This window comes from Lygodium microphyllum, chromosome 28 (assembly GCF_053477565.2).
Source record: "Lygodium microphyllum isolate KBCC chromosome 28, Lygodium_microphyllum_v1.1.10, whole genome shotgun sequence".
NCBI classification, from domain to species: Eukaryota; Viridiplantae; Streptophyta; class Polypodiopsida; order Schizaeales; family Lygodiaceae; genus Lygodium; species Lygodium microphyllum.
The window spans coordinates 118,339,662-118,365,887 of NC_141162.1; positions in this window are offsets into that span (position 1 = coordinate 118,339,662).

Here is a 26,226-nt window from a genome sequence, read left to right on the forward strand (position 1 = left end):
GAATAAGTAGACGGTTAAGGAGTACTACCCATTGCCATTTATTGACCGGATTTTGGATCAATTAGCGGGTAGGGAAATATATTCGTTTATGGATTGCTTTGTAGGATACAACCAGATGGCAATTGCAGAAGAGGACAAGTTGAAAACGACTTTCATTACTATCTTTGGTACTTTTGCGTACCATGTGATGGCCTTTGGTTTGTGCAATGCACCGGGATCATGGCAACGAACAGCAGACAAGACCTTTGGTGACATCTCCCTAGACGAGTTGAAAGTGTTTATCGATGACCTGGGGGCAGCCACTATAAGGGAAAGGATGTTGATTATTTTAAGAAAGTGCTTTGAGCGCTGCAGACAATTTTGTATCACTCTTAACCCATGGAAGCGTGTCTTTGGAATGCCTTATGGACTATTGCTAGGCCATGTGGTCAGTTCAGTAGGGATCACAACTGACCCTGAAAAGATCAAGGTTATAGTCGCTATGAGTCCACCACGCACCCCAAAAGAGGTACATAGCTTTCTGTCATCGATAGGGTACTATCAGAGGTTTATAAATGCCTTGGCAGAAAGGATGTTGCCACTAACGAACTTATTATCGTTTAGTTGTCTATTTGTATGGAGCGACCCTTGTAAGGTAGCTTTCGAGGATGTGAAACAGGAGCTAGTAAAAGCACCAATTTTAAAAGCATCTAAAAGAGGCGAGGTGTTTTATATATTTTTAGCAGCCACCATGCATAGTATCAGCTGCTGTTTAGCCCAAATCAGGGAGAAAAAGTGGTATCATCCGATAGCTTTTGCTAGTCGAAAATTGGGCATATCAGAAATTAACTACACCTACATGGAGAAGTTGTGCCTTGCAATGGTCTTTGCAACTAAAAAATTCAGGTACTACATCCTCTATGAGAAGGTAGTTTTCTATACGAAGGCGGAAGGGCTTAGATTGCTTATGAACAAGCTACAACCGCCTGATCGTCTGGCAAAGTGGTTAATTACTTTGCAGGAGTTCGATTATGAGATTAAGAGTAAGCCACCGAGGTTGCAGGGTATTGTGGAATGCCTTGTGGATTTCGAGAATCCGAAAGAGACTTTGGCTGAAGGAAGTGATATTGAAGAAATGTTTAAAATTGATACAGCTTATATCCCATCTTGGTATGCTACTATCACGCATTATCTATCAACGGGAGAGACTGAAGCTGGTTTGTCAAAATCAGAAAAGAGGAAAATCAGACAACACGCTTTGAAGTTTTCCTTGATCGCAGGAACACTATATTGACAAGGTGTTGATGATATCTATCACCGATCTGTGATGCCTAATGAGGTTCCTTTCATCTTGGAAGAGTGCCATGACTCTGCCTGTGGAGGGCACTTCGTTGGACAGTTGACGGCACAAAAAGCTTTAAGAGCTGGATATTGGTGACCGTCCATCTTTCAAGATTCCTTTGATTACGTTAAGAGATGTAATACCTGTCAAAGACATGACAGCAGAGAGAACGGGAAACGCCCACTTACACCTATCATGGCTCTACTAGCTGATCTATAGGGAGTAGAATTTAAAAATAAGGTTAATCTTAATAAGATTAAACCTTATTATTTCTAAGTATGCTAACACGAAAAAATGCATTGCAGGTCCTACTAGGGCTAATTTGAGACCTGCAAAAGAGCTTAAAGCTGGTTGATGGGGCGGTTAATTCCTTATTTGGAGCACCCATATCTAGAGCAGAGATACCATCAGGGGAAACTTATCTAGTGGAGCAAAGGGTACAAAGTGATTGAGCAAGAAGACGGAACCTTTGTGTGGGAAATCAAAGTCTTCTGCCATCACTGCTTACGAATGTTGACAAGTATCCCTGTTGAGTTTAATGAAGAAGGTGGGATGGAGCCGTCAGTTCATCCTCTAAATATACTAAATTTTGACTATCATAATTACGAATAGAGGAGTTTGTGATGGCAAGCTGTGTAAACCCATTATGGACATACACATTATATTTTGACGGAGCGTCTAGGGGCCCTAATAAAAAAGGGAGTGTTGGAGTAGTAATCCGAGATCCCCGACGTAGAGTTACGATGAAGTTAGCTACTTATCTCGAGGTAGGATTCACTAACAACATGGCGGAGTATAAAGCCTTGATTATGGGACCGTATATTGCCAAATAAGGTGGTATTCAGTGGTTGTTAGTAAAAGGGGATTCCCAGTTGATCTTGAATCAGCTAGATGGGACATACACAGTACGGAATCCCATCCTTTGTATGTATCATCGAACTGCCATGACCCTGCTTGAGGAGTTTGAGAGAGTGTCTCTTCAGCTGATTCCACGTTTTACTGGAATCAGTTTGCGGATTCACTGGAAAATCTTGCTTATGAGAAGACCTTTTCTTCAACTATGGTCCTAGTTTGGATATTGCTATCAATAATGAGACAAGACCCAGTCACTTGTGGGGAATGTTATCAGAGCATGCAATATATGGCAGGCGATGGTTGATATGGGTGATGCAAAGAGTAGCTGAGACCCATCTACCATTATTATCCTGGACCCATAGGCTGATTAGACAACATGTTATGCGTACGCCTCTTGCTACATATGCAGGAGGTATGGGTCATAATCTTATGCATTTAGCTTAGGGCTGCGAGCCCTATTTTTCCTCCTTGGAAAGGAGCATATTATTGTACATCCGTACTATTTCGGGGAGGGATGTGTAGATGCTATTTTGTTTGATCTCATTAGGCCAAGAGGGCCAGTTTTGCGAGGTTTTAACTGTTTTATTTCATTAGGCCAAGAGGGCCGATCAGTTTTTATAGAGAAATGCTTTATTTCATTAGGCCAAGAGGGCTAGTTGTCTGTTTAGTATGGGTGTGGTTAATGGTTTCTTGTTTTAGTCTTGTGCTAGACAGGTTCAAAGAAGAGCTTGGAAGGAGCCTATGTCGCGCAGAGACTTCTCGTGGCCCTATCCAGGTGATATTTCTCCTTTTTGAGTACCGTGGTTTTTATGTATATGTGTCTGTGTACTTGTAGGGGATTTTCTTTTCTTGTTGGGGACCGGTGTCGTCGCGTTTAAGGATTGAAGGTCTACCACCGGGGCTTAGTGCAGAAGAGGAGTATGGGATTCAAGGTTCAGGGAAGGAAAAAAGATTGGATTTTGTCAAGATTCAGGTTTTAGAAATGATTTAGATGAGGAAGAAGATTTCAAGCTTTTTCTGTGTATTTAGCATACATGAATGAAATAAATATCTCTATCTTGATTACATCAAATGCTTTTGGAAACATAAACCATAACATGAAGGATATTCTCAGATTTTTAATCCAAATGCAAATATCAAATGCAAGCTCAAATGTCTTTTATCTCAAGTACATAGATGGATTACAACTCCAGGAAACAAGTATAATGATGGTAGATTCAAATACATTCAAGATATGGGCCAATAGTACATGAAATGCATTGAAGGAGCATAATTTTAACTTCAGCCCTGTTTTAAAACAAAAAATTCCAGCCCATGATCAAGCTCAAAAAGAGTGCATAAACTCATAAATAAGCTCCTCTAATCATTAATGAGTAAAGTCCTGATGGAAAGAGGTCATTTTCTTCTATTACAACCACATGAATCTCTTGTCTGCTCATACAAATGGACAAGAACAGTGGGCTGCCCTGTCTATGACTGGTTTTTTCAGCCCATAACAACCCATACACCTTCAAAGTCCTCACCCTTTGCTTGCCCCAAAGTCACTCAAGTACTTGGGTACAAGTCGGGCTTCATTGGACCATGAATAAGGTAGATAAAATGAGAGAAGACGTACATAAGAGCAGGCTGAATACTTTTCTCTCAGATTTTCCCCTTTTATAGATTGTCATACCATGCATTTTCATCAGACCAAATGGACGGATAAGTGGAGCTCTCACATTGTTTGTATCTTCATCTTCAGCTCTTGTTAATCTTTAGTTTGCATGCACCATAGCTCCCAGCTCTCTCTAGTTGCAGTCAGGTTGTCCAGGTCCGCATTTTGCACGGAAAAATGCGGGCTACATCCTGCTCAGCCCCACACTACTTTTTGACCTACTCAGGTCACTTGCTGGTCACATTAGTCCATTACTTCAAGTCCCCTATGAACCTAGTGGACTTTTGGCATTTTTCTTGAGTTCTAACCATATTTTTGCACTTGAATCAATGTGATTTATCCTGCAGACTGTCAATTACTTCCAGCTGACCAAGTTGTAGGTTCCCATAGACTTATGTTTTATCAATATACATGGTACAACTAAAAATTATATGCTAAATACAAAAGACATTGCCAGACATCAAAAGACCTCTTTTAGAAGGCAGTTCTAGTGACCCTTTTCTGCTAGCCTGCTAGGCAGCCGTTCTAGGAGTTCTTGTTAGTTGTGAGGCAGTTAGAGAAGCCTGCCGTCGGAAGGAAAATGATGATTGAGAGGGGAAAAAAACCATGAATATCCCAAAGACAATAAATATATACAAAGGTGTGTAAAAAGGGGTTCTAACCCCTATAAAAATAGAAAAGAAAAGAAAGGAAATTTTGGAAGCAGTTGATCATCGCCTTGCGAAGGCCTGGTAGGTTCCTGGGGATGAGTCAAGACCCAGGGCCGATGCCTTGTCTTCCTAGGGGTGGCTTCTTGCTGGAAAAGAAGAAAGTAAGGAAGGTTGGAGCGAAAATAAAAGTGAGGGTCAGAAAAGGATTAAGTGTCGCCTTGCGAGGGCTTGGTAGGTTCTTGGGTACCGAGACAGGACCTGAGGCTGATGCCCTGTTCTCCTTGGGTCACTACGCTCAGCTCCCTCCTTTTTACATGCCCAAGTATGGGAAAATAAAAACCTAAAAGCAGAAATGTACTAAAAGAAAATACTTCTTGACCAGGCTATAGGAGTCCTCGCCTAGTAGGAGCTCCTTGTTGTATTGTCCTTAGTTAGGTAGGTAGTTTAGACCACCACTTAGGGTGACCTCTTTGATATTTCTTTTTAGTTTGGCCATGTTGGAGCAGTCGGTTAGTGACTAGCTTCGGTCCTTCTATCAGATTATGCTAGGCCTACTCCTTGTGGATTTCATGCATTGGTTTTGTCAGGGGGTAGGGTGAGTATTGTGCTGTGTTTTAATATGTATCTATTTTTCAGCTTGATGTTTCCTTTGGTTGTTTTGTGCAAATCTGTTGTGGGATTCAACGGGCTGAGTCACCCTATCCCGTGGTCGCCAATGAGAGCGAAGTTTTGAGCCCGAGATGTGCCTAAAATTTGCCAAAAAATTCGAAATTTAGGGGGGACAATATTTAAAGCTAGGACGATTTTAAGCACCAAGTGAAAGACGGCTTTTAAAAGGCGCCCGAGTGACACTTGTGGATTTTTTATCATTTTTTCGACTGCCATCCGGGATGCCAGGAATTGCCAGTCAGTGCCGGATGACGAGACGGACGCGCAGGATTTTTCAGAGGCTGAAACGGAGCCCAGATGCGGAAGAGGCCAAAAATTAGCCAATATTTGAAGAGATGGCCAAAATTTAAGGCCAAAGGGGGGCTGCCCTTTGGGACCTTTAATAGTTTATGATGATAATTATGTTCTTATTGGATGAAAATTTATTTGTGTGCTAGTTGCATCATGATAAATTACTGTTTATAAAAAAAATTTGATTTTGCAATTATTTACATGTGCTATTTAATTCCCGTAAACTCGAAATACAGTTTTTAAGCGGTAAAATGGTAGTGTTTCCGTTTTGGGTGGGTAAAAGGTGTTCCCATGGGGGGAATATGGAAGATAAATTGAATGTTAGTATGCTGAAGTGATTGGAATAAGAAAAATAAAAAATAGCATATTTTATTGTCAAATAAATCAAGAAAATAGAGAAAATAAGGAAAAAATTAGAAATACGTCTTGGAAAAATAAGGAAAAATATAATGATTGTTTGTGGATGTATGGTAGTGGCAAAGCATGAGGTTTGGCCTCAGTTTGCCCTATCTCCTTGTCAAAGTTTGTGATTTATCGCTTTTATACATCAAAACATGACAAAATGAACCTCTACACCTATGCAATGAAAGCAATACCTAAACATAGGGGGTTGGGATGTTTGAATGGTGTGATTTGCGTGCTGATTGTTGTTGATTTTCTGATGCATATCATGACATAGAGGATTTTGTGCTTTAATTAAGAGGATAGTAGCACGAGTATTGTCTCGATACTATCCTTACATCACCGCAACGAGTTAGTGAATGAGCATTAGAAAGCCTGATTGTGCACAGCACGTGTCTCATTGAAAATGATGTTTGAGCACTTTAGGGTCATCCACCTTTGCATGTGCATGTCAACCATGGTGTTAGAATAAAAAACTTGGATGCATAGCACCTGTTTTCAATGACAATGACCCACGCTTGAGTGTGGAAAGGCATCCTAAGCCGTAGGATAGACGTTTATTTCTCGGGGGATTATTTGGTAAGGACACATGGTATCTCCTGGAATACTTTCGAAATGAAAGAGTGGAGTTTGTTTGTTTGTTTTATATGTTGAGCAACGCATCAAGGGGCTAATCCCTGCGATGTAGGAGAGCTGCAGTGGGGCCGCGGTGTTTCCACCGAGAGATTGCCTCCCATGTATGTGATTATCGCGGTATTTATTGCCAATGTGTATGGGTTCTCCCTCTAGGGAGTTTATAGAAAGGGAAACGTTGGACTGCAAAACTATAAACACATAAATTAGGCTTTAGGATAGTTTGTCCTTTAGCAGCAGATAGACGCTCCCAGCCCGCGAGGCCATGAGGGTGTGTTTGTTTGTTATGAGCATGAGGCCCGACTAGTTCCATAGCCAGTGCCGGCCCATTTGAGGTCCCATCACTCAACATCAACACAGACATAGTCTCCGCATAGTGTGTTTTCACACTATCATTACTTGTGTCTCTTGACACATTCTAATCTGCTCTTCCACTAATAAATTTCAAAAGTCTGAAGTTGATTTGCTACTGTTCCCGTAAGTCTAACATGGGCAAATACTCTCCAACTACTTGTTTCAAAGCAGTCGGGTTTCACACTTGGCAGACCCACATCAAACTCATCCTGATGAAGTAGGGCCTCTGGGCCATTACCATTGGAAAAGAAAAGAAGCCTCATGATGCGGATCTTGCTATAACTTGGCAAAAGAACGATGATAAGGCCCAGGCCATTATCAAACTAGAGCTAGATGACAACTATATCCACCATGTGGATAACTGTGAGACCTCACATGATACATGGAAGAGACTTGACACCTTGTTCGTTGCACAGTCTAAATCATCAAAGTATGGTCTCCTGATTGAGTTTTTCAGGCTTAAAATGAAGTCCAACACATCACTTGCCACACATCTAAATTACATGGAAGGACTTCTAACCCAACTTGCAGGAATCAACATTAAAATGGAAGAAAATGTTTGCATCGATGTTCTACTTAAGAGTTTGTCTCCTGAATATAATAATGTATCAACAACTTTAATCAACATGCCAAATCCTGAACTTGTTGATATCTAGGCATCACTGTTAGAAGAGGAAAAGAAGCTAAAAACTAAGGAAGAACCAAGTATCTCTAGAGATGAGCATGCATTATATGTTGGCAACATGTACAAAGGCAAGAAGGATCAGCTCTTCTGTGACTTCTACAAAAGGACCGAACACATCGAGAAGTTCTGCCATGCAAGAAAGAGGTCCCAAAAAGCCTATCTAGTTGCAGTCAAAGAAGAAGAAGAAAGGAAGAAGAAGAAGAAGAAGAAGAAGACCACCAAGAGAAGGACAAACCTCATTAGTCCTTCTATTCAGATAGACTTTTTTAGTTTTGTATTTCCTAGCCCTAATGTCTCAAACATAAACTTGTAAAACTCCTCAGTTATCCTTGTACTACAGCCTCTGTACACTTTGTAAGGCCCCTGCTACAGCCTCTAGATGTCCATCATGTTTGTGGTACCCACACTTAGCCTTTTCTACGAGCCTCTCGTGTTTTGCCATGTTTATGGTGTCCCCACACTTTGCAGGTGTTGCTTTCACTAAAGCCTCTACACACTTTGTACTTTTGTTGTGATTGAGAAGGGGTGTTGAGATATTTGCAATCACACCTACTTTAGTTCCTTTGTATAGGACAGCAAGGCTAGGAAGATGCAGTTCATTCTAGGAAGAGAGACAAATCCCATATGCATAGTGGATGTTAAGTGCTACAAAAGAACTCTATATAATGATGTACTTGAACTATCACTTTCATATATGATAATGCAATAGTACTTGTCTCTTTCTGTCAAGTGTCTGTGTCATTGTTGTCCATACACAAGATTGTGTTTATGAGTTCAAGTCTCAATCTTGAAACCTAATTCACTTGTGTAACAGTTATCTACATTGTCATGTCAACATGAATTGTGTCTTTATCTTCCATCCTCCATAGCTTCTGCCTTTGCCATGCTCTAGATCCCACATCTTTAACAATGCTCCCTCCGACAGCGGAGAGCTTCCTTACAGGCCAGCTCCACTATGTGCTCCATGATGGTTACTGTGGGGGAACCTACAAAATGTGAACCAAGGGTTAAGCCCTGAGGCAAGATAGAATTATTTGTGTGAGAGGGATTAAACAGTGGATTATCAAGCACATATGAGAAGGATGGGTGAGGTGAGGCATTCAATGTTTGTTATAGAGGGACGGCCCCTTGTGATGATATTCATCCTGCTCCAATTGTGGGGCATATTCCAACCATTAGCAGATCTTGGCTTATGCTAAGTTGTGTGGACTGGTTGTGATGGAGTGGAGCAGGGCTCCTCCCTGGAAGGATAGATCGAAAAGGAAAAAGGTGTATAGAAGGGGACGGCGCCCCATCTACGCCATCAGAGATGTTCATCAGGGCTTCCTATAGCGGTAATGAGGGTTGCATGCCCTTGATGGGACCTAAAATGGGCCGGTACTGGCTATGGCACTAGCCGAACCTCATGCATATGACAGACAACCCCACCACATGGCCTCATGGGCCAGGAGCATCTAAAACTCACTTTTCACTAAATGCTTATGATAATTTTACGTTTGTATCCAATACGTAGTCCAACGTTCACCTTCCCTTCCCCTCAAAGGGAGATCCCATAATATATAGACATAATGCCTCGTAATACACACATAGGGAAGCACCTCTCGGCTGATTGCCACAGCTCCATTGCGACTCTCCTACACCTTGGGGATTGGCCCCCAAGATGCATCGCTAACACATATAACATTCCACAAACTCCACTCTTTCATAATTCAACGTTCTAGGAGATTTTGATTTGCCTCACAAAACTTTCCCCAATGGAAGTGCCCATCTAACCGATGACTTAGGTTTCCTGTCCTCTCAACGTTGGTCAAAGTTTATCAATCAATTGCAATGCATTCTAGAGATACCACGTGACTGTTGAGATATTGAGCTCCACTCATGATATGCTAGGGTGACCGTTGTGCATTTATGTCACCGACTTGTTAGCTGCAGATGCGGTTGGTACACCGCCCATGAATAATAGCTAGATGACAACTATCCTTATCTACTCTAGTTTGTGGCTCAGTTAGTATGCCACCTTAGTTAGTTGAGTTTGGTTTGAGACCCATATATAGGGTTCTTCTATTTCTATGTACTATGTTGAGAATCAGCAATCACACTCACTAAACAGCCTCTTTGTATGGAGCTTCAGGGTCAAGGATATGCAGGCTAACTTATCCCATATGCACAATGGTGCCTACTGTAGTTTCCTGCTTTCCTATAAAGCATTGTACTTGCTTCCTTTCTTAATGCAATGATAGTACTCTTTTCTTTTCAGTGAAGTGTCAATGTCATTGTCCACATACACAAGATTGTGTTTATGAGTCCAAGTCTCAATCTTGGAACCTAATTCACTTGTGTAACAAACAGTGTCTTTGTCTTCTCCATCATGAGTCCACACTTCTCATTTCATCCTCCATAGCTTCCGGTTTTGCCATGCTCTAGATCCCGCATTTGTCACATGGTATCAAAGCCGAGTTGGGCATGGCATTGCTTCTCTAGCCTCTCTTGATTCCTCTCAACCTCAGTCTAGCTCAATGTCAGCTCATGACTTCATCTCCCAACTCTATTCTCACTGAAGCTTCCATGGCAGCCATAGCCAGCAGCACCTTGTCAGATTGAGCTGCTTATATCTCACTCCACAGGTCAAATCTCTTGGAGCTTCCTTCTGGAAAAGTATTCCCCAACTCACAAAGCTTCCCTGTATCACATCAATCCAGGACATTGGAACATCTGGAGCTCAACATTGTGAAAATCCTCAATCTTTGCTCTGTGTCTGCCATAGCCAGACAGGACCTATCTTACTTGGAGCTTCAATAACTCCTCAACCAGGACATTTCAGCCCACAATTTCTTCTATGGACTTGTTCCTCTACTCAAGGCGATTCATCCTGGCACAAAAATCGACTGCATTACTATGCCCTAACTCCAGCATTGCGGAAATCGTTGAAATCTGTCAGAATTGCGCCTGCTTACATTCGAGCTGCCTGCGTGCTGCATACAGTCCACGATGTTGACGATTATCATGGGGCTTTGATAGCCCATGAAGTCAGCTTCCTAGGCATATAAAAATTTTTGAAAATGATCCACTGTAGCTCCTGCAATCAGCAAAAAACCAAGCTGCCCCCAGAAACCCTAATGCAAAAGCCATAGCCAAAGCTTCAAAATTCTGACATTTTTCACTGTTTCTCTCACTGAAGTTATCAACAGTGATTTTAATCACTGAGCAATACTCTCTAAAGTTCATTAAAGTACTGTCACTCAGATTTGAAGGTATCAGCATCAAATCAAGAAGGGGAAGATTACACTTGGATTTAAAAAAAGTAAAGGACTTTACAGATTTGATATTCATTGACACTCAGTTAGTGTTTTTTAGCACTTGTGTCTCTCAACCAACTCTTCTGCTGCTCAAATCTAATAAGTCTGAAGTTGATTTGCTACTGTTCCCGTAAGTCTAACATGGGAAAAGACTCTCCAAATGCTCGATTCAAAGGAGTCGGTTTTCACACCTGGCAAACCCGCATCAAGCTCATCTTGATGAAAAAGGGTCTCTGGGCCATCACAAATGGCAAAGAAAAGAAACCTCGGGACGCGGACCTTGCAACTACTTGGCAAAAGAATGATGACAGAGCCCAGGCCATTATCAAACTGGAGCTAGACGACAGTTATATCCATCATGTGGATAACTGTGAGACCTCACAGGATACATGGAAAAGACTTGACACCCTGTTCGGTGCACAATCTAAATCATCAAAGTATGGTCTCCTGATTGAGTTCTTCAGGCTTGAAATGAAGTCCAGCACATCATTTGCCACACATCTTAATTACATGGAAAGACTCCTAACCCAACTTGCAGGAATCAACATTAAAATGGATGAAGATGTTTGCATCGGTGTTCTGCTTAAGAGCTTGCCTCCTGAATATAATAATGTATCAACAACTTTAATCAACATGCCAAATCCTGAACTTGTTGATATCCAAGCATCACTATTAGAAGAGGAAAAGAAGCTAAAAACTAAGGAAGAACCAAGTACCTCTAGAGATGAGCATTCATTATATGTTGGCAACAGGTACAAAGGCAAGAAGGATCAGCTCTTCTGTGACTTCTGCAAAAGGACCGGACACACCGAGAAGTTCTGCCACGCAAGAAAGAGATCCCAAAAGGCCTATCTAGTCGTACTCAAAGAAGAAGAAGAAAATGGAGCAAAGGAAGAAGAAGATGAAGGTGAAGACCACCAGGATCGGAAGGACAAGACTCATCAGTCCTTGTACTCTCATAATTCTGATAGACTGTTTTAAAAGCCTTGTATTTTCTTGCCCTAATGCTTCCTACCATAAGCTTTGTAAACTCCGTATGTAACTTGGCATTACAGTCCCTGTACACTTTGTGAGGCCCCTGTTACAGCCTCTGGATGTCCACCATGTTTATGGTACCCACACTTAGCCTTTTCTGCGACAGCCTCTGGTGTTTTGCCATGTTTGTGGTATGCCCACACTTTGCAGGTGGTTCTCATTACAGCCTCTACACACTTTGTGCCTTTCTAGTTGTGATTGAGGAGGGGTGTTGAGAATCAGCAATCACACTCACTAAACATCCTCTTTGTATGGAGCTTCAGGGTCAAGGATATGCAGGCTAACTTATCCCATATGCACAATGGTGCCTACTGCAGTTTCCTACTTTCCTATAAAGCATTGTACTTGCTTCCTTTCTTAATGCAATGATAGTACTCTTTTCTTTTCAGTGAAGTGTCAATGTCATTGTCCACATACACAAGATTGTGTTTATGAGTCCAAGTCTCAATCTTGGAACCTAATTCACTTGTGTAACAAACAGTGTCTTTGTCTTCTCCATCATGAGTCCACACTTCTCATTTCATCCTTCATAGCTTCCGGTTTTGCCATGCTCTAGATCCCGCATTTGTCACATACTAGAGTTCTTTTTGGCTTACACAACTAAGAAGAGAAAAATTGTTTTCAGCCTCCACCTTTGTGTGTATTCCCCCATTGTGCAAGCGAGAAAGCTACAAGTGAGACTCCTTCCATCTCTTCCACAATCTTGACATGGTATCAGAGCCTTGTTCGTGGTAAGGAGCTCAAGAAAGCAAACCAAGTTCGTGGTATTCTGGTAAGAGGACCGGTGTTGCTTTCATTTTTTGAGTTTGGGAGCAAGTCTCTGCAGGCAGCACAACCGAAAAGTGCAAGAGTGCATTGTCTCAGATTGAGATGCCATTCGCGGTGTAGTAAGAGGGCAGTATATGCTGCGGGATAGGGCTTTAGCCCTAGGTTGCTTTATTTTTTTGATTTGAGGCCATTTTAGGGCCTGTTTTGGGAGCGGAAGTTTTCCGTAAGCACTCAAGAAAAGGCCCTATTTTTTGCTATGCGACCACTGTTCTACAGGTCAGTGAAAAGTTACTGTAGAAATTGCATTGTATGCCTGTGTGTAGAGACATTGGGAGGTACAGAATCATCCTTGTTGCACGTTGATGCAAAATCGTCACTAAGAAGTGACTGTGTGGTCAAATACCACTTTCGTCAGTTTTGCAGATTTGCCCTTGTGAGGCTGAAGCTGTGTTTTTTACAGTGACAGAATTTTTTGCAGTGTTCTGTAATGGCGTCTAATTCTCTTTCACAGATTGTCATTGAAAAGCTTGACAAGAACAACTTCCAAGCATGGAAGTTTAGAATGACGAATTTCCTTATGGGAAAAGGATATTGGGAATTTGTTGCAGGAAATGAAGAAGAACCAGTTCTTCCTGATGTTCCCAATCAACAACAAATGCAAGCATTTAAAGGATGGCATGAGAGAGCCATAAAAGTTATATACTGATTGTCTATTAGTATTTCAGACTCTATGATTGTGCATATTCAGGATGCAAGCACGCCAAAGGAGGCATAAGATACTTTGTCAAAAATGTATAGCACAAATACGCAAGCCAGGAAAATGCAGCTCAAGCAAGAGTTGCACAATGTGCAAAGAGAAAGTATGAGCATCAATGACTACCACATGAAGGTGAAGAAGATTGCAGATGCACTTGCTTCCATTGGGTCGCCAGTGGAAGATGATGATTTAGTTTCTGTGACCTTGAGTGGTCTAGGAAAGGATTATGCACAATTTCGAACATCCATTTCCATCCATAAAAGATTTCCTGATTTTGAGAAGTTGATTGCTCTTCTAATTTCTAAGGAGCAGAGAAATGGTGGTGCATCTTTTTCAAGAGGAACTTCAAAGGAAACTGTCTTCTACTCAAATGCTGGAAGAGGTAGAGGTAGAGATAGAGGAGGCCGATCTGGAGGCCGTGGTAGAAATCAGAATATGGAGGAGGACATGGTAACTCTAGAGGCAGGGGGAGCCAAAGAGGTCGTGGTGGATGGCAAAGAGGCCAAAATGCAAACAGCAATGTTGAATGCTACTACTGTGGTAAAATGGGTCATATGGCTAAAGACTGCTATAAAAAGTAGAATGATATCATGAATGTAAAATTACAACAAGGGAATTATGCATCTTCTATTAGACAGGGTAATGACAGAAATGAGCATTTGTTTATGGTACAGTACATGAACAATTCTGTGACAAGTGCAGAAGAAAGCAACAAAGTGTGGTATGTCGACACAGGTGCGTCAAACCACATGACAGGTCATGCAGAATGGATGCAGGATGCAAGGAAAATGGAAAAACCAGGATTTGTGGAGACTGGTGATGATACTGCACATCCTATTGTGCAGATTGAAAATTTTCCTTTGTCTATGCAGGATGGGAAAAAGAAATACATGTCAGATGTATTTCATGTCCCGAATATCACCAAGAATCTGGTTTCTATTGGTCAAATGGTTGAGCATGGCTTGCAGGTCAGATTTAATCCTCATGGATGCTTTGTTAAGGATATGAAAAATAAAGGTCGCTTGATAGCAAAAAAAAAGAAGAAGGGCAGAATGTTTACATTGGATGCAGATATGCCTGAATTGAGTGCAGCAATGTTTGCACATGGGACCGGTGTAGTTGCGGATATTGATATCTGGCATAAACGCATTGGTCATGTTAATGTACAGTGACTTAAATCAATGCTAAGAAACCATTGGAATTAATCCACTCTTATGTGTGGACTACTAAAGCTGTATCTATTGGAGGCTATCATTATTTTATCACTTTTATTGATGACTATAGCAGAAAAGTTTGGGTGTATTTTATGAAAAAGAAAAGTATTCTTAAAGCTATGGTTGAAAAAGAAACGGGCCTGCAAATAAAATACCTAAGGTCATATGGAGGGGGAGAGTACCTCTCAAATGAGTTTGCAAGGTTCCTGCAGGAGCATGGCATAAAGCAGCAATATTCATGCAGTCATACCCCACAATAAAATGGAATTGCAGAAAGGAAAAACAGGCATATTGGAGAGGTATCTTGTGCCATGCTCAATGAAAAAGACCTGCTAGATTTTTATTGGGTTGAAGCAGTTGCTACAGCAGTCTACATAATGAACAGGACTCCCACTGCAGCAATACATGGCATGACTCCAGAGGAGAGGTATACTGGTAGGAAACCAGATATTTCTCATTTGAAAATTTTTGGTTGCATTGCCTATGTTCATATGCCAGATGAGTTGAGATCCAAGTTGGATCCAAAAGCTGAGAAGTGCATCTTTATTGGTTACTCTCTGCAGAGCAGAAATGGTATAGATGTTATAACCCTTCTACTCGTAAGTTTACAGTGAGCAGAGATATTGTTTTTTATGAGATGAGTAGCTGGTATAAACCAATAAATGTGATTGATAATGTAGATGCACAAAATGGTAATGCTGCACAGAATTCACAGCAGCAGTCACACAAGATATTAGTGGACCTGGAGTGTCCTCTAGCAGTGGTTCACATTCTTCGCCATGGACAGGCAGATTGAGATCAGGAGAATCTTCTCAAAGCAATGCAGATAGTGGTATGCAGGTATCACAAAAAGGAAAAGAGAAGGTAGATTAGCCCATGGTTGATGTGAATGCAGGTCACTCTTATGTGGATGGTGAATCCAGTGGCTCAGAACAGAGCATTGATGATGAGTTGGGTATTCCTTCTGTTGTTACACCTGGAGTAAGGAAGACCAGGGATGTTTTGAGAGCATCTGGAAGAGAGCCTACTTTGCGCAGGTCTACCAGAGCTAGGTATCCTGTGAATAGGCTGAAATATGATGGATTTACAGCCATTTACTATGCCTATATAGTCAAAGTGATACAGGAACCAGAACCCACTTCTTTTGAGCAAGCCATGGAAAAAGAAAAATGGGAGAAAGCCATGGATGAAGAAATGGATGCTTTGGAAGCAAATGCTACATGGAAATTGGTACCTTTGCCTAAAGATAAGAATGCAATTGATTGTAAGTGGGTTTATAAGATGAAGCACAATGCAGATGGTTCTGTGAACAGATATAAGGCAAGATTAGTAGTCAAGGGGTATGCACAAGCATATGGCATTGATTATGAAGAAACATTCAGTCCGGTTGCAAGGATGGCAACCGTAAGAGCAGACATTGCTATGGCTGCATCAAAGGGATGGTCTTTACATCAGATGGATGTAAAGAATACCTTCTTGCATGGTGATTTGCAAGAAGAGGTCTATATAGAGCAGCCACCAGGTTATGTGCATGCTGTTTATCCTGAGTTTGTTTGCAGGTTGAAGAAAGCCTTGTATGGCTTGAAGCAAGCACCTAGAGCTTGGTCTGACAAGATAGGACAGTATCTTGTCACTATTGGCTTTCAGATTTCTCACTTTATGTGAGAAAAACAAAGAAAGATATTATGATGCTTGTCATTTATGTTGATGATTTGATTATCACAGGTGATAGTGATGAAGATATCCTTCATGTGAAAATGCTATTGGAGCAGAAGTTTGAGATGAAGGATTTGGGAGAGCTGCGTTATTTCTTGGGCATTGAGGTGATTAGATCACCAAGTGGGATATGGCTCTTGCAGAGGCAGTATGGATTGGACATGCTATCCAAATATGGGATGACAGGCTGTAAGCCTATTTCAATTCCTTTAGAGTAGAATGTGAAGTTGAGCGCAGATGCAGGTGAGCTTCTCGAAGACCCTACTATGTATAGACGCATAGTAGGAAGTTTGATTTATATGACTATTACCAGGCCAGATTTGAGCTATGCTGTTGGATTAGTAAGTCAATTTATGCAGGCTCCAAGGAAACCACATTTGGATGCGGCTAGATGCATACCAGGTATGTGAAGTCCACATTGCAGTATGTACTATTTTATGAGATTGGGGTTCAGACACAGTTGCATGGATACACTGATGCTGATTGGGCTGGTAGTATTTCTGATAGACAATCTACCAATGGATATGTGTTCTCTTTTGGGAGTGCTGGAATCACTTGCAGCAGCAAGAAACAACCTACAATTGCCTTGTCGAGCACAGAGGCTGAGTACAGGGTTGCAGTAATGGCTGTATGTTAGGTAGCTTGGTTGCATAAGCTACTTTATGATATGCATCAATCTACAGACGGACCAGTTGTCATTTATTGTGACAACATGAGTAGTATACACTTGGCAAATAACCCAGTCTATCATGCTAGAACAAAGCACATTGAGGTGCATTATCACTATGTGTGAGAGAGAGTTTTACTGGACCGTCTTATTGATCTAGTTTATATCGGCACAGAGGATCAGGTAGCTGACATATTTACGAAGGCATTGGACGCAGAGAAGCTACGCAAGTTCAGAGACCTGCTTGGTGTGCAGGAATTGGGATTAAGCTCGAGGGGGAGTGTTGAGATATCGAGCTCCACTCATGATATGTGAGGGTGACCATTGTGCATTTATGTCACCGACTTGTTAGCTGCAGATGCGGTTGGTACACCGCCCATGAATAATAGCTAGATGACAGCTATCCTTATCTACTCTAGTTTGTGGCTCAGTTAGTATGCCCCCTTAATTAGTTGAGTTTGGTTTGAGACCCATATATAGGGTTCTTCTATTTCTATGTACTAGAGTTCTTTTTAGCTTACACAACTAAGAAGAGAAAAACTGTTTTCAGCCTCCACCTTTGTGTGTATTCCCCCATTGTGCAAGCGAGAAAGCTACAAGTGAGACTCCTTCCATCTCTCCCACAATCTTGACAATGACATGCTTGATGCGCAGTGTATGACGATTGTACACAACCACTTTATGATTTTAAAAAAATCAGTCATGTGAGGTGCAAAAAATAGCCCTTTCATGAATTTTAACTAAGCATTATGTGTTGGGCTGCTTTAGGGACTAGCACCGAAACTTTCGTGCTACTAGTCACCTATATTTAATTATGGAACGATCCCTAAATGCTATGCACAAAGGAAATCAGAATTTGTATCTTTTCGGCAATTAGATCGTCGCACAAACTTCCTCCCCCCTCATTGTTTAGGTGTTGTTGCGTTGCACATGTGTAAATGGTTGTCTTGTGTCATTTTTGCATGAAAAAAATAATAAACACATACTATAACACAAAGGACAAGGTCAAACTAAGGCTTGACCTCATGCTTTAACCTCACCAAACATTCACCAAATAAATCTTATTTTTCCATATTTTTTGAGCGCAAAAATCCCAATTTTCTCTATTTTTGTATTTTTTCCTATTTATTATTCATAGAAAATAGGTATTTTCTAATTTATTTGTGTTGTCTTATTATTTTGATTGAAACTTAACATTTTCTCTTATTTTATCCCATTTCCACTCCTTTTTTCCAACTCAAAATCGGAAAAAAACACTAATTTCCATTGAAAAATGACATTTTGTGGGTTTTAAAAAATTAATAACCGCTCTAAATCACTATGAGTTCTGCATTTTTGTAGTTGCAGCCCTCAAACATGAGACAAGCAAGATTCAAACAAACATTCATCCCATATGAACAACATTTGGACCATGAAACAACAAAAACAATCAAAATTCTTTGTAAAATTGGAGCATACCGCGTGTTTTGCATGTTGTGGGTTTTTTAGTAATTATTCCGGGTAGCCCACAGACTGACCAACAACCATTGTTCAATGCTGAACCTCTTTCCTCAGCCTCCTCTTCATCTTGAAGCAATCCGATCACATTCGGACAAGCATCCTTCAGCCCCTCTTCTTCTTGATTTCTTGCATGCAAATCACCGCTGAGGAGAGAGATGGAGGAGAGAGTAAGACTAGATTCTGATCTCTTTGCTCAGTGCATCATTCCTTGATCCGTTTATGGCGATGGAGGGCGAAGGATAGAAGCATCTCAAGGCCAAGAGGATTCCTCCTGCCTTAGACCGATCAGAAATCCCTAAAAAATGGGGATTTGGGAGGCGCCGAAAAACTGATGGCCCCCCTCCCCCCATGGCGTTTCATTCTTGGTTATTAAGCTCTTTGTTAAGAGCTTTTAAGCCTTCAATCAAATTATCTAGTTCATGACTCTTGCTTTCACACTTCCGGCAAGTGGTTTTTTCGCTTTTGGAGGGGCAAACAACATCGGATTCGAGATCTGTCTCCATGGGTGGTTTCGTGGCATCGAAATCTACAAAGCTGGGTCCCGTCACCCTCTTCTTGACTTCCAGATCTAGTAGCCGCTTCACAACCCCAAACCTTGCAAGGATTAAATGGGGGATCAAACGACCTCGGAATTGAGATCTGAGACTTGCGTTGGATTCCTGACATCGTTTTGCATCTAGGAACACTCCAATTCGGCCATCTGCCACCCTTTGATTTTCCATGAAAATTAGCATTAGTGCTTTAGGGACTTGCCGCTTAAAATCATACTGATTGCCACCGCCACCTTCGATGAATTCTATTTTTCCCCTGATATTCGTAATTTTTGGCTATTTTTAAGCACTTCTCGACATCAAAAATCATATGTCAGCCTCCACCTGGAGGGGGGAATGGTCACACGACTTCTAGACATGTGGTGAGAGGAGGACCTGAGGAGTGTAGCCTATCAAACCCAACTCTTCTACCTGCGCTTGACTATCATTACTTGTGTGTGTTGATATTATCTATACAGGGTCACAAAACTCATTGTTTATTTATGTTCATATTTACGAATCCATGTCACTTCATGAGGATAAAAACCAATTGTAGAACTCGGGGTTGTACTAGAGTGTGGCACACACATCCAATACTCGTGGCAGATTACTCAATAACAATAGATATTTTGCAACATCGAGTAGCATGGTACCTTGTCCGAGTCTACTGGCAACATGTAACTCCTCCTCAGTGAGAACCTTATCAGCTAGAGAGTTCTCTTGGCTAGTTCCAGCTAAGTCAGTACCCCGATTGGCAGTCAGCACTCGAAAGGAAGTTGGCGCCACATAGGCTGGGTCTCTTTGAGATGGCATTTGGCCAATCGCTCCTCTAAGACTGTCGTAATCTAGGCTCCTAGTTTGGTCATTCTAACATGGTTTTCAAACCAACATTTTTCAAATTGACTTCAACTCTCTGATTGTCGCTTTAGTTGCTTTATCTCTAAGAGATTTGGTTGGTAGAGCATATCATTGAATGTCACAGTTAAGCATAGTTCATCAGCTTCCTCGTCAGAGATGAGTCGCATGCGTTCATGCAGGAGCCTGTCATAGTGCTCGTCAAGATGTTCTTACTCTTCCCAATGGCAAGTATTCTTTCAGTTGCCCCCTAGGGAATGCGCCCATGTCTGCTAGGATGTAGACAAGTGCAAACACTTTGAGCTTAGCATCCAACTCAGTTAAGCATTTTGTGACACTTCTATGTTCAATGAGGGCTTGCTCGATTGCTATCACATGCAAGGTTCTAGGAGTTTCCCTAGGCTTTAGCATAGCTGGGGACTCAAGCCTAGATAAGCAAGATTGGTCAATTCTAGGATTGCTTATGTCCTCGGGGTTTCCATGTTTCTCCTGAGGCTTTGTTATTGTGTCATGGTTCTCCTTGGATGTGACTGGTATAGATTTGTCACCCTATTGTGATAGTGTTGTATCCACTCTTGATTGGTCAATGCAAGTTCTGTTATCGATGGATTGAGTGTTGCAAGCAACCATTGATGATGGTTGCTTTGATTTTTCAGAGCACATGGATGCTTCTGAGGTTTCACCGCTACTAGGAGAGATGGCAATGGGTTCATTCATGGGTGGACTCGATGCTTTATTCCTCAGCCCTTCGGCACACTTGGTCTCCATCCTCTTGGGGTCTACAACCACTTTCAACTGTCATTGTTGTTTTTGTTCTTTTCTCTTCTTTTTCTTAGGCAATCGAGGTGTATCCCTTGAAGACTCGAGACCTTGAACTAGGTCAGTCGTTGATATGCTTGGCTGGGCCTCAGCATTCTCTTTCTCTAGTGTGTCCTCATGGGACATAGCTGCAGCCTACTGAACAAGCTCACCAAGTTGTGAGGGTACAAATGCCTCTCTTTTTGGAGAGCCTATCTCTTTAGCTAATTCCCCTTCGTTTAGCTCCTCATCTGATTGCATTGGTAGGTGCTTTTGGTTGGGCATTTGCTCTAGACTCTTGTCCCTACCCATTGGAACATGCCTCCATTGCTTATCAGTGTAGGTGTTGTGTTTAGAGCTGGTTTTTCTCTTGCTCAGGAGGTTTGGGTGACTCTAATGTAGAACCAAGAGATAGTCTAGGATTCTTGTCAGGTAAGCTTGGACGAAACTAACCGAAGAAGTCATGGTTGTATTGATGGAAACCATAGAGATCTAGAATTGCAGGGTCTTGAGTGAGGCAAAAGACATAAGCACTAACATCAAGAACCATGCTCCCTACTCCTAGCCTGCTAGCCACATGTAGATCTTCTTCTAGAAGCAATTTATCATACAAGGGATGTTTTTGGACAATGGAAGAAAGCTGGACCTCATGGACCACTACCAACACTCGTAATGAGGTTGGGGCAATGTACATGGGATCATGTTTTGATGTCCAAAGGGATTTTCTTTGCTCAGTGAGTTTCATTAGTCGGTGGCCAATTTTGGTTGCCAAACTTTGATTGGAGTACCATTTCTGCACGAACTCACCTTGTCCTTTCTCTAGCTATGGCCTTTGGGATATCCTTTATGACTTCTTCGGCGATAGCTACATAGTGGGAGCAAAGATGTTGTTTCTTATCCCAAGTCAAGGGTTCGGCTATGAGCTTTGTGTGCTCTAGTGTTGGCCTTCCCATGTCCACATGGACGTACGCATGTGTGATGGGTGTCGGCTTGTGATCAAGCTTCATCAGGCACTTCTTCTCTGGTTCATTGGTCAAATGCGCCATCTCCTTGGCCAAACCTTCAATAGATTTCTCCTCAAGCCTAGGCTTTAGGTGCTTTGGTAGTGTTGGAGGTGTCAAGAATGTTGGTTGCAACACCTCTTCCATGGTTGAATTACTAAGGACACGTTCCGCAAGGGGCATCGTCACGGCCAAAGATTGTGACTACTGTGATTCCTGATTGGAAGTAGTAGCAGCTAGTTCAGTGGACTGGCTACTACTGGTGGATTGCGGTGTCAAGTCCTTAGGTAGATCAGAAGTGGGTGTGTCTTTTGTTGCCCTTTGAGCATTCACTTGTGCAGATCGAGCCTCAGTTGATATAGTCACATTAGATTGCATAGGCATATCCTTGGGCCGAGGGCTATGGGTGATGTCATGTCTCACCTCTTGGACATTTGGAAGCTTAGATGGAGATAGAGATTGGGATTGAGCAACTACACTTTACGACTACTGCTTCCTATGTCTGTTTCGGGAAAGAGGATGTAGGAGAGTTGGGACTCCTAAGTGGCTTTGACACTGGCTGGAAGATTTGCTCGTGGCTGTTAGATGATTTTTCCATTTGCTTTGTTGAGCATTTAGCCTTGCCATGAGCAATGTTGTGCCTATGATGCTTGTTGTCCTCTTGGGAAATCAAAGGCTCCTTAGGCACTAGTGGCTTTTTCTTACCCTCAACAATTACATCTAATATCTGCTCATCAAGCACACGAGGCTGAGGATCTATCCTTCAAATAGTCTCGTTTGGTTTCTTGATTTTGAGATTTCCTCCTGCACTTCTTTGCTCTTGATATAGTCTAGCCATTAGCTGATAGAGGAGGTTTAGCAGGGGGTTTTGGATTCCAAATCCATCAGTTACCTGCGTAATACCCTTGACCACGTAGCAACGCTTTGGATATCCATCTCAGCGTTGTGCTGGCTCTCCATCGATACCTTCGTCTATAAGGATTGGGCTTCTTTTGGGGTCTTCTAAGATATTTGTAAGTCCAAAGCCCATCCTTGGCATTGTCTCCTGACCTTCTTATTTCAAGCATGGCCTCACTCACTGGTTCTCGTTGTTCAACCTGTGCTTGTATCAACTCTTTCAACATGTCCTTGCTCTCATCACTAGGCTTACTTGGCATGTCGAAATTTTCCTTGTCTTTCCCTTGAGGTTTGATGAGGTCACCCTTACTAAAGGTTGTGATTATCCTCACACCTAGTAGCATCAAGTGTATCCTCTGTGCTACATATTCGACCTCACACTTGGTGGCCCTTTTGAAGGGTCGTCCAAGGAGGGTTTCCTTCCCACAATTAGCATTATTTGGAGAAACATGGAATAGGATAGGCAAGCTTTTTGTTTCAATGGTTACAAGGATTTTGCACTTCCCTATAAGTGCTTGTGGGTGCCCCCTATAAGGACTAAGAGTTGCATTAGTTGGTGTGAGATCTGGTTGGCCTAGTAGGGTCCATGCTTCATAGGTCAAGATATTAAAATCTGCTCCTTCATCAATCAAAGCATCGACTGTGTGCACTCTTTTCACGGTAAATTTGACCCTAAGATAAGCAGGCGGTACTATATCTTCATCTTCCGGGTCTTGGCTTATAAATTTAAGCCTTTTGACAAATGCCCTTGAGTCCCCAACTGCAGGACTAGATGTGGATTCTCCACTGATGTCTTGGATCATTTATGCAGTGCTATTCAAGGTGCATCTATCGTTAGGACTATCATATCTAGTCATCCTTGCAGTTGTAGCTTGATGTTGTTGCTTTCTACTTTGACTAGATGCAATCCGAATGCAACACATACATGTTTTTGCGGTATGGCCTTGTTGCCCTCGTTGGCTAGATTGTCCCATTGAGGTCCTAGGATCTCTGTTTGTGAGCATGGGCTTTTGGTTGCTGTTTTGCAAGTGAGAATATATGCTTGTGCAGAGCCCTTACTACACTAGGATCTAATTTGGAGGACCTATTGCCACGTGCGTTTCCTCTCCAACCTACTTGGGGGAGGTGCGGAGGGAGCAAAGCCCCCTTTGTAGGGTTCCAGGGGGGCAATACCCCCTGACCCATAGGGCCGTTACAGTAAACACCATGCGCGATTTGAAGGACCGTTGGTAGCCAAGTTTTGAGCTACTTGCTCTAGATTTCAATCTAATGATAGGTCTATGATGTGCTTTTGGGTCTATACAGTCTCCGTGTCGGTTTCGAGGTCTATGGGTCAAATGTCTGAAAAAATCCAGATTTAGCCTAGTAGGTCTGAATTGCAGGGGCTGAGTGACCAATTCAGACGGGCCGAGTAGTAGGTGTCCGAGTCGATTGGGGTTGGGCCAAGTCGGTCGGCGAGCCGAGGGCCGAATATCAAGTTGGTCTGAATGCTTAATTCGGACAGGCCGAGCGAAGGGCGTCCGAGTACAATGGGCTGAATGGTTGATTTCAATTGGTAACTTGTCCGAGTGGGGTTGGCCGAGAGCTTAGTTTCCGAGTGGGCCGAGGGTCGAGTGGCTGAGTGGATTGAGTGGTCCGAGGGCCGAATATAGGACACCGGGCCAAGGGCCAATTTTGGGACTCGACCCAGAATCCCCATCACTCAGATGGGCCGAGCGTGACATGATTTTTGCCGGACTCCACAAAATTCTTCTCATCGAGCGATCGAGGGCTTTCTACTGGTCGAGCACCTCCAGATCCAAGCTATTCATGTGGGGGAAGGTGTGAAATTACCTGTGGTGGACAAAGAACTCCTCGATGGCAAGATTGAAGTAGGTCTATGCAATGAAGCTCTTTCTCCCTCTCTCCAACTCTCCTAAAACCCTACACTGCAAAATGTGGTCTTCCTTGCCACTCATGGCCCCTTATCACCCTGCCCAGGCCTATACACACCTTAATCTTGCTCCCCTCATCAATATTTAACCCAAATTTTCATTTTTTGCCCTTCTCTTCCCTGTTTCAGCCTGTTATATAGCAACAAAAAACCCTACTGCATACTCCAATGTTTTGCTCCTATCCTTCCTAAATGCAAGAAAAAATCATAAGGGAAATACCTACACTACTCCAACATGCTTTTCCAAGTCCAAAAACCAAAAACCTACTTGCTAAGGAGATCGAATACCTCTTCAAACTCCCTCACTTCCTACCTATCTATCTCAAGCACCAGTTCGGAAAAACCCTACTTCAATGCTCGATTCGAAGTGTGCAAGTGCTCAAAGCTTGAATCCATTGGTCCTGGCAATGGAACCAAAATGTGGGAGCTCTCGCTCAACCGCTAAGACCCACGGAGTGCTTATTTCTTCAAGCATTCCAAGCTAAGCACTAATGGCTACCTCTCACATAGCCGACGCACTATCTATCTCTACGGGTGTAGTGAGCTTACCTCCATACCCGATCGAGTTAACTCCTCTCCTGAGCACTTCGGTAGCTCCACGATCCAAATGCAAGCTTCAAGAAAGCTCCATCCTCAAGCTCCACGCTCCAAGCTCCAAGCTCCATTGCCACAAGCAAGAGAAGAGAAGAGAAGAGAAGAGAAGAGAAGAGAAGAGAAGAAGAGAGGAGAAGATGGAGAGCTTCTCCTCCCTGGTCCCTCACCCTCACACACTCACTCCCTTACACTCTCACACTCCCTCTCTCAGGCACAAGCTCAAGCAAGCAACAAGAAGAAGAAGAAGAAGAAGAAGAAGAAGAAGAAGAAGAAGAAGAAGAAGAAGAAGAAGAGGAGGAGGAGGAGGAGGAGGAGGAGGAGAGCCACTTTTGGCCACACACAAGAATGAGCTTCTCATTCACTTTTCAAATTTATATACAAAACCCCTTATCCCCTTTTTTACATGGCCGGTCGTGGCTTAGGCCCTTTTTCCCATTGTCCTTCTATCTTCTTAGCTTCCTTCCTACCACCCATCCACCTTTACAAATTGCACGGGTGAGAGCCCGGCACTCTTAAAATAAATCATGGTGTGCCTTGCCCTTTTTTACAATAGTATAGACTCGTCCTTTTTCTTGTGCGTCTTTTTCCTTGATTTAGAACTTTTTTGCACTTCTTGTGTTTCAAGATTCTTCTTGGCGCACCTTCGTCTTCTATTTCACTTTTGTCTTGGCCTTGTCTTCTGCTTTAGATTTTTTTACTTTTCCACATTGTTCGTTTGAGGGTTAATACCTAATGCAACAATATTTTCCACATTGTTCGTTTGAGGGTTAATACCTAATGCAACAATAGCATCACCATCATTGCCATTAGGAATTGTACAATTTTTATCCACAAACATAACTACAAAGCTAGCTTTTACGATTGCAAAAACTTACCTGTCTTTTTTTAGTGCTAAGTACATAAAACACCAACAATACCTTACTAGACTTTTATCAATGTTTTTCATTTTCACTTAGAGAAAATTGCTACAAATGATGATTGCATGGATTGTAGCAAGTTTCTCCTTAAGATCATTAATTCTAGTGAGAAATACATACATGCAATCATCCTCACTCCTATGCTTAGAATCCAATTGCTTATTCAGGTAGGCAGTATGTGTCCTAGTATGCATTTGATAGAGTTTGGCAAGTGTATCTAAGCCTTCTTAGTAG